The sequence below is a fragment of the Eumetopias jubatus genome, unplaced genomic scaffold, assembly GCF_037043125.1.
Source record: "Eumetopias jubatus isolate StellerSeaLion01/CBP00866 unplaced genomic scaffold, mEumJub1_p1.0 scaffold_11, whole genome shotgun sequence".
In the NCBI taxonomy this organism is placed as follows: domain Eukaryota; kingdom Metazoa; phylum Chordata; class Mammalia; order Carnivora; family Otariidae; genus Eumetopias; species Eumetopias jubatus.
The window spans coordinates 120,723,238-120,736,448 of NW_028274817.1; the positions used below are offsets into that span (position 1 = coordinate 120,723,238).

Here is a 13,211-nt window from a genome sequence, read left to right on the forward strand (position 1 = left end):
GGGAAGGTGATCAGGTCATGAGGGTGGAGCCCGCATGAATGGGATTAGCACCCTTATAAAAGAGACCCCCAGAGAGTTCTCGGTCTCTCTGCCAAGTGAGACACAAGGAGCACATGCCCATCTAGGAAACAGGAAGTGGATCCTCACCAGATACCAAATCAGCCAGAGCCTTGGTCTCAGACTTCCAGCCTCCAGAGCCGCAAAGAAGGACACGTCTGTTGGTGAAGCTGCCCCATCTGTGCCATGTTGTCACCACAGTTTGAAATGCCTCAGACACCACCCTTGCTCCATTCTCTTTTATTCTGTCACGCTGGGTGATCAGAAAGAAGTAAAATCTAACAGGCTCTTAGCGTCGGTACTTTTGACACTTGGGGCCAGATGATCCTCTGTTCTGGGGCCGTCCTGGGCACTGTAGGATGAAGGCCAGCACAACCTCGCCCACCCCCTAGAGTTAGGATGATCAAACACGTCTCCAGACGTTGCCAAATGTTCCAAATTGCAAAACTGCTGCTGGTTTTCTCTGGAGAGGAAAAATCAGCATTTTGTGTTTGACAGGAACCGCATTTACGAAGATGCAGGGAAATTTGGGGCTGGCTCACAGGTGTTACTTAATGACACAGCCATGTAACTAAAAGTCATCCTTGAAAATGCACCCATAAGAGCCAGGCTTTTTCAGATAGCCTACGTAAAATCTTTCTACAAAATTATCAGGAGTTTCATTAGAAAATAAAATATGGATTTCTTCTTTCAGCATCCAGATATTTTTTGTTTTCTAAGCAGAAAATGTCCCAGCTCCCCCAAGAGCCACGTTCTTATTCGCCACCCACAAGTGTCTGTAGTCTGCACATGTGTTCACACAGGACTCTGGAGCAGGAGACTATCACATCCTCGAGACACCAAGGATTGTGGGACATTTTCGTTAGGCTGGCGTTCCTCTCTTTTTTTTTTTTTAAGATTTTTATTTATTTATTTATTTGAGAGAGTGAGAATGAGAGAGAGAGAGAGAGAGAGAGAGAGCGCGCGCACATGAGAGGGGGGAGGGTCGGAGGGAGAAGCAGACTCCCCGCCGAGCAGGGAGCCCGATGCGGGACTCGATCCCGGGACTCCGGGATCATGACCTGAGCCGAAGGCAGTCGCTTAACCGACTGAGCCACCCAGGTGCCCTGGCGCTCCTCTTTTTCTTCATGCACCGTCCTTTTTTTGCAACTAGGAAAACTTCTGTTTCAGGTCTGGCTCTCCTGCTTTCTGATCATGGACTGAATTTCTCTCTAAACTTTTAAGTTAGGATGAGCTTTTCCCAATACAATGTTAACTTTGTAAAGGCTTTTTCACTTGTAAGCAGCAGAGAAAAGACAACAGAAAGCAGCCCTGGCCTGCAAGAGAGCCAAGTGAAATGTCATTGGGTCAACGAGACTTGTCCTCTGTCCCCGACGGTTCTACATCAACTACACAGTTTAATTTTTGAAAACACAGTAATTGGATCACACCTCCCCCTCAATTGAACATCTTCTTAACTAGGTTTTAAATGACTATTTCTTTTAAAATCTAATTCCAGGGGCGCCTGGGTGGCTGAGTCGATGGAGTGTCCAACTCTTGATTTTGGCTCCGGTCATGATCTCAGGGTAGTGAGATCGAGCCCCACGTCTGGCTCATGCTCATGACGGAGTCTGCTGGAGATTCTTTCTGCCCTCGGCCCCTCCTCATGCACACATGCACACAAATGCTCTCTCTCAAATAAATAAATGAATCTTTCAGAAAAATAATAAAGGGGCTGAGCCTGGGTGGCTCAGTCGGTGAAGTGTATGCCTTTGGCTCAGGTCATGATCCCGGGGCTCCCGGGATGGAGCCCCACATTGGGCTCCCTGCTCAGCAGGGAGTCTGCTTCTCCCTCTCCCTCCTGCTTGTGCTCTCTCTCTCAAATAAATATTTAAAAAATAAATAAAACAAAAATAAAACCTAACTCCCCTCCAAAAAAGGATTTACAGTAACCAGTGAAGTACAACGTACATATATATTTTTAAGACTATTTCAATACAGACACAAGAACATTTTTTGAACTGACCATAAATCTAACAGCAGTAGTTCAACCCACTTCAACTCCTTGGGTTTTTGTGGGTTTTTTTTAAGATTTATTTATCTGAGAGAGAGAGAGAGAGAGTGCACACGAGCAAATGAGAGGGGCAGAGAGAGAAGAAGACTCCCCGCTAAGCAGCGAGCCCAACACAGGGCTCGATCCCAGGACCCGGGATCATGACCTGAGCCGAAGGCAGACCCTTAACCGACTTGAGCCTCCCAGGCACCCCTCAACTCACGGGGTTTGATTACACTGCAATCAAGAGAAACCAACAATTAACAGGGTGTATAGCTGCATACATCTAAGCAATGTGCTTGAAGGTGGTGGTGGTGGTTCTGATGGGTCCACTTTACTTTGACACCAATGGGTAAAACGGCTGATCTCCACTTGACAAAAGTTACTGTTCAGACCAACCTCAGCAACATGCCCTCCTAAGCGTGGGAAGTGAAGTGACCTCTCCTGTTTCGTCCTAGAGCAGACGTAAATTTCACAGAAGGATGTGAGAATGACATGCTGCATTTCCACGCAGGGTTCTGCGGTGCAGTTTCACGTGAGGAAATGCACTGATGTTCGTGGCGTTCAAGGTCTCCTAGTGTAGCAGCGACCAAGCGGGGGGTTGGGGGGCCCCAAACAGCGTGTGCGGTTTGGGCGTCAGCAAGGACACTCCATCTCTCCGGGCAGCTGCCACCTTCTGAGGCTGCCCACCAGCGAAGACGGAAGGAAGGTGCCCCTGTCCTCCCTTTTACTGTGGATAACCGGTCGTGAGCCACCCCGGTGGCAGGAGGGGTTTTAACTGTAGCATTACTACTTCCCAAGCCCCCCACTCCTGCCTCTGCTTAAAGATGAAACGGCTCTTACTGATGGAAGAGAAAAAGTCAGGCCAGGCTGTGAATCCCTGAGCGTGAGCTGCTCTAGGTCTGTCCAAGTTCTACTTGGGGACGGGACAGCCAGGGTTCTCTACATCAGACAAAGTCAAATTTACAGGAAGGGCTCGGCTCAGCTCCGTCTCTCACTCTTTGGTTTTTAATGCGAAGAACAGAACATCTAATTTAGTATCATAACCCCTACAGCGCACAATTCATTAAGGACATTGACACTGTTGTGCAACTATCCCCACCGTTTATTTCCAGAACCTTCTCATCTTCCCAAACTGAAACTCCATTAAACACTAACTCCCCATTTCTCCCCTGCCCCCCGGTCCCTGGCACCCACTCTTCCGTCTACTTTTCGTCTCTATGAATTGGGACTCCTCCAGGGAACTCCTCAGACTGATTTTTAATTTATACACTTCATGTCAAGAAAATGAAACAATCTGAAACAACCAATGGTCTGATTTTAAGGGGAAGCAACAGCATACCGCGGCCACAGGACACCTCTCTTGGGGCCTCATGACCCCATCCGTGTCCCCTGCGGATGCTCTGCAGAGCCACTCAGCAACCGCCCCCATCCGATGAGGTTCTGGGCTTCACACTCATGAGGCTGATGCATCGTGGCCCGTGTTGGCCCGTCCCTGTTTTGAAGGTCTTTCTCACCACTCGATACCTCAGCCAAAATAACAATGCCACAATAACGAGTGAGCCCCCTCACTTCACCTCACCCTGCCTCCCCTCCATGAGACACTCATACCGGAAATGAGAACACAGGTCCGGCACACTGAACTCGGGGCAGCTGATCTGTTTAGAGGCGCTGTAAGGCTGTCAAGCCCAACACAGCTCTAACTCTGGCTGGTACTTGATTAAGTTATCAGCAGCGTGTATTAGTTCCAGCAAACTCCTCCTAGGAAAGAAAGCCGTGTAAAGAGAATGAGAAGCCTTCACACCGAAAAGCAGCAGCTCCTTCACGTCAGATAAGCATCATCGGATCCTATCCCCATATTTACTGAAATCCTACTGCTAACAGACACACGTACTTTGCCCGGCATTTTCTGTGCTCAAGGAAAATGATGCATGAGCAGGTAATGGAGAAATTAGCGAGTATCTGCTCTATTCAAAGCATGGGGTTTTGGGAATACCAGCAATTAAACACATTCATACACACACTGGCACCCACACTCACTCACACACACCTCTTCCTTTAAGCTAAGACCTCTATGCAAATAATGAAAGGCTCCAATAGTTAAGCCCCCACAAGCCCCACAGAGTATTACAGGGGGAGGCCGAGTTCCGAAGAGGGAAGCTTTGGAAGAGGGGAGGGTAAATTCCTGCTGATGAACACAGCATCTGGGGAGGAAGACGGGAATGAGAAGGCAGTACAGGAACCGGGGTGGGGGGGGGGGGCGCACTGCTGTTTAAGAACAATTCTGACCTTGTGTGATGATACCAAACGCTCCCCAGGACCCAGAGCAGGAAGAACGCCGTCTGTGCTAAGGTTTGATGTGAAACGCCATTAATGTCTCTCATGTGGGGTAGAGGCTGACTTGTGTCCTCTCTTCACTCTGGAAGAACGATTTTGGTGGGCACATGCCTGTGCTGCCCGCAATAAAGTCAGGGTACAAATGTATGGGATTCGGGGCGCCTGGGGGCTAAGAAGCCAGACAGCCTGATTTCTCATCATATCGCCATCCCTTCCTAGCTCCAGATCAGCGGGCAGGTTATGTGACTCAGTTTCTCATCTCCAAACGTAGGCTAACGAAAGCCCCTACACCTGGGAGAGGCTGTGAGGGCTAAACGCTTTAACAGAAATTCTCAGAGCAGGCCCTCACGCACAGCAGAGATCCACGACTTGCTAGCTATTCCTCATATTCAGCCAACAGGGCACATCCCCAAAGAGCGACCAAAGGGGGCCTTCTGTAGGCATCGGTGGGACACACCACCCTCAGCTAACGGGCTCGGATCCAGTCCCCGGTGGTCTGCAAACACGCAAGCGGCACGTGTCAAACCTGTCAAGCAAGCACCGGCTGGGGACGCAGCGCACGTCTCAACCCCGAGCTGGTTTCCAGAACGGCATCCGTGCCCATCTCCAGTTCTGAGAACTCCAACGGGTGCTTTCCAACCTCTCCAGTTCCAGGGTAAAAGAGCTCTGGCGGCACTGGGGCACCCTCCTCAGCCTCTAACAGAAGGGAAACAACAACAAAAACAAAAACCCGGACAGCTCTGGTTTTTAAAGGAGTGCACTCGGGTGCATTTTCTTGCCTGACCCAGTGTTGATCTGAGACACCTTCCATCAGGTTGATCTGAGGTCTTTAGTGCGCGGAAAGGGGAGCAGCGTCGTTCCCCCCCGCCCCCGCAAGCGAAGGCCATGACACCCCCTCCTGGAGCTGCCTGAAGACGAGGGGGCAGCGTGCCCAGGGCTGACGGCATGTGCTCAGCGGCCCCGCCGAACAGAAGCGTTCCAGCACACTCGGTCACTTGGGGTTGAAGCCACGGAGAAACGGAAGGAGAGTTATTTATAGTACTGCTTTTTGCGACTGCATCTCAAGGTGGCAGAGACTCCTATTAATCACGGTTCCCTTCCCAAATCAGTGCAAAGTTCAGTCGCAAGAGAAATGCTGGTGAAGGGTTTCATTTTATCTAGTACATACTTACCCGGTTTTCTAGGCTAGCATTCTCCCTGAAGGGAGGGGATCGCCCCCAAACAACAGAGTCTGAATGGCCATTTCATTATCTTAAACGTAATAACCCCAAGAGACCTACTTGGGAGTTGGCGCAGAACTGAAAGGCAGAAAGGGCCAGCGTCTTGCCAGCAGGAGGGGGCCTTGTCCTGAAATAGTGGGCAAGGTGTACACATATTAAAGGAGGAAAACAGTGCGAATCCTGTACCATGAGAGGGAAAAGTTTCTCTTCTAACAATCTGCCTCATTGTGAAATATTTTCCTAAACTCTTTTAAAGCAGCCCTTTTCCTCCAGGGATGGAAGAAAGGTTGTCTCATTTCTCGTCCCTCCTAGCCTGTTGGCGTTGACGCTGGAAGAATCCATGGCTTAAAGTAATCTTCTGGAAAAGGCTCAGCTCTCCATGCAGCCTGAACACTGAGAGCCAGAGCTGCTGGATAATCTGCTCAAAATGACCTCATCCCAACAAAAGGCACTTTCTGCCTTTCTCCGTGGACATTCTGACTCGAGTGTCGTGAGTCCTATCCTCCCTGTTCGCTTCCCTCATGATGTGTTTCTCTCTTTCAGTGGGAACTAGATTTATTTTTATTACACCATCAGTGACCAGTTGAAGATGAAATTTTTAGTGCATGCAGTAACGTTTGCATATCATCCTTTTCTAAAGTCTGCTTGGGGACCAGCTTACGTTGGAGGTGAAAGAGGCTTGCTTTATCACTGTGCATTATCTCTTTCTCCTACATAATTGTCATTAAGACAACATGTAGCTATTCAAACACTTTGCTGTTCAACGAGGATATGATTCCATAAATTATGGCACTTACAGTTTGACCCCAATTACAGGAAAATATACGCATGGAAGATACTGGGTGAAAAATACATGAAAACATGAACAGGGGTTTCATGGTAGTTGCTTACTTTCTTGGGCTTATCGTCATTTACCAGTGAGTATATGTCTTTTATTTTACAGTAAGAAAAGATACCCCCCAAAGATAAAGATTTTCCACCAAGCTTACAGTTATTTACTTGCAGTCAGATGGCCCAAAATTATAAACCTAATCAAACAACTATCATTTTATTACTAAAGTCCTAGCAACAATCCTACCATTTAAAATATGGGAATAAACCAGTAAAATGAGATGAAGTCCTTAAAAGAATATTTCATGACTGGGGAAAATGTCCATGATACAGTGTCACGTAGGAAAAAAGTAGGTTTCAAGATGGAACGTGTATAATGCCAAATTTTGTTTTGCAGGCACGCATGTGCGCGCACACACACACACACACACGGAAGATAACCCTCCAAAAAAGTCTCACATCTATTTCTGGGGGTGGAATTTCACTGGAGTTCTCTGTGTGTGCTTTTCGTATTTTCCAAATCTTCTATGAACGTGAACTGTTTTCACATTCATTAAAATGTAATTAAAACCTGGCAGAGTCTGCAGAAATAATCTGCATGAGAACAGCTCTGCACTTCTAAGTAGGAAATGAGGCTACAGGGCTGGGAGCGCAGAGGAGGGGCTCCTGTGTTAGGAAAATAATGCCGCTCTTCACGGAACAAAAAACATCCCCGGGGTGAGGCATTCAGAAAGGGTCCTTTCTGCGCTTGGCCACCCTTCTGGGTTAATTCACGGCTGGCTGGGGCCTTCATCCAAAACCCGTGCGCACTTCAATAGCAGATGCTGACATGACAGGAAAGGCGTCCGGTCCCTGGGGTTACCCCTGAAACCATCTGCATGCCTCCCAAGTGGCCACAGAGTCCTCTCTCCAACTCTGCAAGCTCACCACCCTATTTACTGACCCGTCTCTGCCGTCCAGGGCAAGACCCCGAAGGAAGCCTTCCTCAAAGTGCTCCACCTAGTAACAGCAAACCGCTGCTCAGACAAACTGCGTCACAAGAGGCAGACCACGGACACACGACAGGCAGCACAACTGTCCTTTGCTCGTCCCATCCCCTCTCACACTACAATGTGAGCTCAGGCACCCCAGACTTCCCAGCACACCGCCAGGGAGACACCGCCAGTGACGGCCCCCACGTAAGAGCTCTGCTTTTCCCATGATGTTGGTTTAAGCCAGTACTCGCAAAGAATCTGTAAATCAGTGTCCAGATCAAATTACCTTTAAGACTGAAAAACCTGAAGCAGCTTCTCTACAATGTACATGAGGTCCTCACACGAATTTAGGAGACGCGCGGGCTGGTGATGAAGCCTCTGAGACACTGTGATTCTCACCACATATGCAGGATTTATTTTGGCCTCGACAGTTCCCTTTCCTGTGTCAGGGAGTCGTGAGTGAGGTCATCTGCTCACAGAACATGGCCTCTGGAGTTTTGAAAAGTAAACCCTGTGGCTTTCTCTAGAAGATAAAAAAAGCAGGCGATGCCTCACCCACCGAGTGCCGTGGGTCTCCTAAGTCTTCAGAGAACAGCATTTTTTGATGCTTCAATTTAAATGAATAACAGAAACATTAAAGATTTATTTATTTATTTATTTGAGAGAACGAGAATGAGAGAGAGAGAGAGAGAGAGAGTACATGAAAGGGGGGAGGGTCAGAGGGAGAAGCAGACTCCCCGCTGAGCAGGGAGCCCGATGCGGGACTTGATCCTGGGACTCCAGGATCATGACCTGAGCCGAAGGCAGTCGCTTAACCAACTGAGCCACCCAGGCACCCTGAATAACAGAAACATTAAAAAAAAAAAAAGTTTAAAGGGGTGCCTGGGCGGCACTTTCAGTTAAGCAATTGCCTTAGGCGTGGGTTGTGATCCTGGGGTTCTGGGATCGAGCCCCACATGGGGCTCCCTGATCAGCAGGGAGTCTGCTTCTCCCTCTCCCTCTGCCCTGCTCATGCTCGTTCTTGCTCGGTCACTCTCTCTCAAATAAAATCTTAAAAAAATGCTTAAATATGGGCGCCTGGGTGGCTCAGTTGGTTAAGCGACTGCCTTCGGCTCAGGTCATGATCCTGGAGTCCAGGGATCGAGTCCCGCATTGGGCTCCCTGCTCAGCAGGGAGTCTGCTTCTCCCTCTGACCCCGCCCCCATGCTCTATCTCATTCTCTCTCTCAAATAAATAAAATCTTTTAAAAAAATGCTTAAATATTATGAACCTAAGTATGAGATCTAAGAGTCCAATGATCCCCCTATTTGTGTCAGCAAATGCAGGAACTCAGTTTTATCATCAAATGCTCAGCAGCTCACATCTTCACAGCCACAAGACTGGTAAGATTTAAAATATAAAATATGGATATAGCAAGCGTGAGTAGGCTTTCCAATCTTGGTACTACTGACATTTGGGACCACCTAAATCCTGGTGGTGGGGCGTCCTGTGCGCTGCAGTGTGCTGAGCAGCGTCCCTAGCCTCTGCCCACCACATGCCGGTAGCACCCCTCCCCCTGAAAACGGTCTCCAGGCAGGGCCGAATGTCCCCTGGGAAGGGGTGAGGACTTGCCTCTGACCAAGATCCCTTAGCTGGGGCAGGTACACAGGTCCAGGACCACTCCTCATGACATGGCCAGACAGCCCTCAAATTCCTCAAAGTCAGAGCTCCCTGAACATCCGCAGGGTCTCTGCTAAGTGACCACAATATGGATTCTGTCTTAATCCCATCATGGGCCTCGCAGAGCTGTACCTCCTGATGTCCTCCCAATTCAAAAAGCAGAAGGTAGGAGAGGCAGAAACAAAACAGGTGTGTTCCTCTAGGTAAGAGTCCACAGACTGTGGCCTGAGGCCAAATCCCACCTGTTGCTTCCCCTTGTTGGACCTGTGCGCTATGACTAGTTTTTACATTTTTAAATGGCTGAAAAGAATCAAAAGAATCCTATTTTGTGGCTCATGAAATTGATCTGACATTCAAATCCCAGTGCCCATAAATAAAGTTTTATTGGCACTCCCCCACATCCATTCACTGATGTACAATCGACGACTGTTTTTACACCACCACAGCACAGTGGAGTGGCTGTTAACAGAGCCCGGCTGGCCCACAAAGCCTCAACTATTTACTCTCTAGCCCTTGACAAAAAATGCCACCCTTGCTCTGCTTTTCTCAGCTCTACCGAAGACTTTCCTGTGTCTACACTAGACCTGCCTATCTACCTGCCTTGTCTGTTCCCGGCTTGAAAGCTGCCTGTTTGCTAACCTGCAGGTGATGCCCCAAAACGTGGATGCTCCTCAGGTACAAACCAACCGCTTGAACAGTGAGAGCAGGGAACACCACCTGCCACGGTCTACCATGGTTACCAAAATCCCCCACAAACATCCAAAGTCATCTCTAAAGCTCAACACCAGTGCCTCACACACAGTAGGTATTCAATGTGTGCTCAACTCAACTGAAGCTTATGTTCCCTAAGTACTGAGTTAAGTCCCAATCAAAACTCCGAGGACCGACAGACCTCTCCCATCTTCCCCAACATTCCAGAAGATGGTTCAACTACATTTCAAAAAATACTGGCTGATGGAAAGTTGTGGCAGTTCATCAAAATGTTAAACACAGTCACCATACAGCCTATCGATTCTACTCCCTGACATACACCCAAGAGAAATGGAGACGTGTGTCTGCACAAAAACTGGCACACAAATGTTCAGAACAGCAGTAATATGAATAATGATGATTCACAGTAACTGAAAGGTAAAAACAACTCAAATGTTCATCAACTGATGAAGAGATCAACAAAATGTGGTATAACCATACAATAGAATATTACTCAGCCATAAAAAAGATTCACAGGGCAAGATGGATGAATCCTGAAAATATTAAGTTAAAGCCAGTCACAAACTCAATTAACATTTTACAAATTTTTGTTTTTATAAGCAAACTACATTTTTCAAATACTTAAGTAAAATATCAAGATTCTTACATATTTACTTTGTTGTTTTTACATACTTGGGTGTTTTTCTTGGGGGGAGGGAGGGCAGAGAGAGAGAATCTTCAGTTAGGCTCCACACCCAGCTCAGAGTCCGCTGCAGGGCTCCATCTCACAACCCAGAGATCATGACCTGAGCCAAAAGCAAGAGTCCGACGCTTAACTGACTGAGCCATCCAGATGCCCCTTTACATACTTGGTTTTAAACAAAAATACCTCAATAAGATTCTTACTGTAGTTAAATTTAGGACTATCACTTTAGTTCCGATTGAATTTTTTTTAAAGCAATAAGCAAAATTCTTAAAATTATGGAAGTTCTGTGGGTTTTTTTTTTCTCTTAAAAAAAAAAAGGGAAACAAACTGAGGGTTGATGGAGGAGAGCGGGGTAGAGGGATGGGGTAACTGGGTGATGGGCATTAAGGATGGCATTTGATGTAATGAGCACTGGGTATAATATAAGACTGATGAATCACAGACCTGTACCTCTGAAACCAGTAATATTTTATAAGCTAATTAATTGAATTAAAAATTAGCAAACTAAAAAAAAAGAAAAAGGCAACCAAATTGATAATGGAAAAAAATACAAATACAAAAAGTAAGTAACACAGCAAATGAAAAAGTAAATAATAAAATCAAACTCTAAAATCCCATCTACCAAAACACAGCACTGTTAGAGAACTGGTTGTCAGTTTTAGTTCGGTATATGGGCTTCAACTCTTGGCACCTGTTTGATGTGCTCTTCTGGAAACTTTATCATCTCCTAGATCTGTAAGTAATAATCTACATGTTGTTCTCATTAAGTTTCAAGGTTAACTTGCAAATCAGTTTGCAGATACACACAAACTGCATTAAGAAACTCATAAAGCACAGGGGCACCTGGCTGGCTCAGTCAGTAGAGCATGCAACTCTTGATCTCAGGGTTGTAAGTTCGAGCCCCATGTCTGGTGTAGAGATTACTTTAAAAAAAAAATGTAAAAAAAATAAACTAATAAAGTATAGAATTAAGTTACAGGAGATAAAATCTATACTCGTGCCTAACCATAATTACTTTTCTGGCTTAATTTTAATTCACAATGTTGACAAGAAAATTTGGTTTTAGAAGGTGTCATCCTCTCCTGGTAAGACCCAGAAAAGTCTGTAAAAGCTGGTTCAGTACCCAAAATTTGTGGAAGGCAATAAAACGCGAATTCATCATTTTAGCCCAGAATGATTTCCCAGTGCTCTATTACCTTCACTTTCAGCAAGGAGAAAGACCTGCAACTTGAAAAAAGTCATTTTAAAACGGAAGATGTTCAGTTTGGGCAAAATGCACTTCCACCTCTCCAAGGGATATCGGCTCAAGGACAAAGATGCAACAGCAAGTGGGTTGCTTACCTTTATGGTGACTTCATGTGTAGACCTCTGAACCAGTGAGCTCCCCAGCATCCGATCATATAAACTTCAAAGTGTCTGCCGGGAGCTGCCTGGTGAGAAATGAGGAGATAGGAAGAAAAAACTTAAAAATTCCTTGGGAAGTATTCACCTCTGGCCTCTCCCATTTCGTGGTTTTTTTTCTTTTTCAAATCAGTGGCATTGTTTCCCTTTTTCATCTCAACTCAAACTTAACACGTTTTATTATGTCACAATCTCTTACACTTGAACACAGACTATGCAGTTTTACCTGCAAAGTGAAAGACGAGAAAGGAGCGCGGCCAGCCTGTATTATCATATGTGTAGAAATCCCGAAAGGAAAATCTCCAAGTAAATAAAATTAATTTTAGTTCAGTTATTGCTACTGCTATCCTTTAATGAGAATCAATGCCTATCTGAACTGCTTTTGTCTTCGGGGCTGTGTCCTATGCAACCAAGAAACTCAACCATACACACCTCTAAGAGAAGAAAATATGCTTTAAAGAAACTTTATAGACCTCACTTGGCCTAATGCTTATAACAGCCTTGCGTGCATGTCCATGTGTATATACACCCTCATAACACAAAGAAAGAACATTAGAGTCTTTTTCTTCCTTTTTGGCTTCCCTAAAATAAAGCAAAAGAAAGGCACTGACTCACTATGGCTCAATTTATCCGTTATTGTCATACATTTCAATTTCACGAGGGTTCCGCCATTTGTACTTCTGAAGAAGCCAGGTTTGCAAGGTCCTAAGTTAACCTTCGTATCGAAAACGTTTCTACTTTTTGGTCAGTATAACACTACGCAATCAACCCGCAATGGTTTAATAGTATTTACCTTCTTCCTCATATAATTTCCTTGGTTATGAATGAATCCAACTCCTACATTTAAATTATCTACTATTGTCTATCAGCTCAAAATCTAAGGAAATTAACTGCCTGCCATTTTCTCTAAATTCTTGTTCAATCGTGAGTGATAAAAAGGTGCCAGGGTTAATATGATTCAAATTCACCAGTGAAGCTTATGAGCAAAGGTGTTTCTTATTAGTAAATGCAGAACCTCATGAAATGTTTTAAGGAAATTCAAGTAAATTACTCCCAATGAGTCATGTTTATAGCTATGCTGCTCAAAGAAAGGAGATTAAAAAGATTTTACAGGTAGGTTCATAGGCCCTTGAGTTTCATTACAGTACATTTTTTAAAAAACACCATAAGGATATGTAAGATAAAATAACCAGGGCGCTTTTTAAAAAGCTACCATTGAAGAAAAATGAGATTTAAACAAAATTTCCCTACAACTCTTTGAATAGAAGTTATTCACCAGAGTGAGGCAGACATAAAGGAATATT

The 13,211-nt window shown here is 45.7% G+C and overlaps 1 protein-coding gene across 13 annotated transcripts in view; it reads right to left on the reverse strand.

Annotated features, from left to right (window-relative positions):
• The window catches only part of TBL1X (transducin beta like 1 X-linked), a 220,212-nt gene that overhangs the window by 53,566 nt on the left and 153,435 nt on the right, over positions 1-13,211 (reverse strand). For 6 of the 13 annotated variants that reach the window (XM_028115096.2, XM_028115097.2, XM_088028883.1 and 3 more), the window contains exon 3: positions 11,848-11,936. The exons of 2 other annotated variants lie outside the window; for them this stretch is intronic. The gene's annotated coding sequence lies outside the window, so the exon portion shown is untranslated. Of the gene's footprint in view, positions 1-147; positions 221-3,700; positions 3,851-4,378; positions 4,509-4,952; positions 5,123-7,737; positions 7,975-10,493; positions 10,607-11,847; positions 11,937-13,211 lie in introns of those variants that run through there. 5 more of the 13 variants (XM_088028881.1, XM_088028882.1, XM_028115099.2 and 2 more) reach the window with 5 other exon arrangements.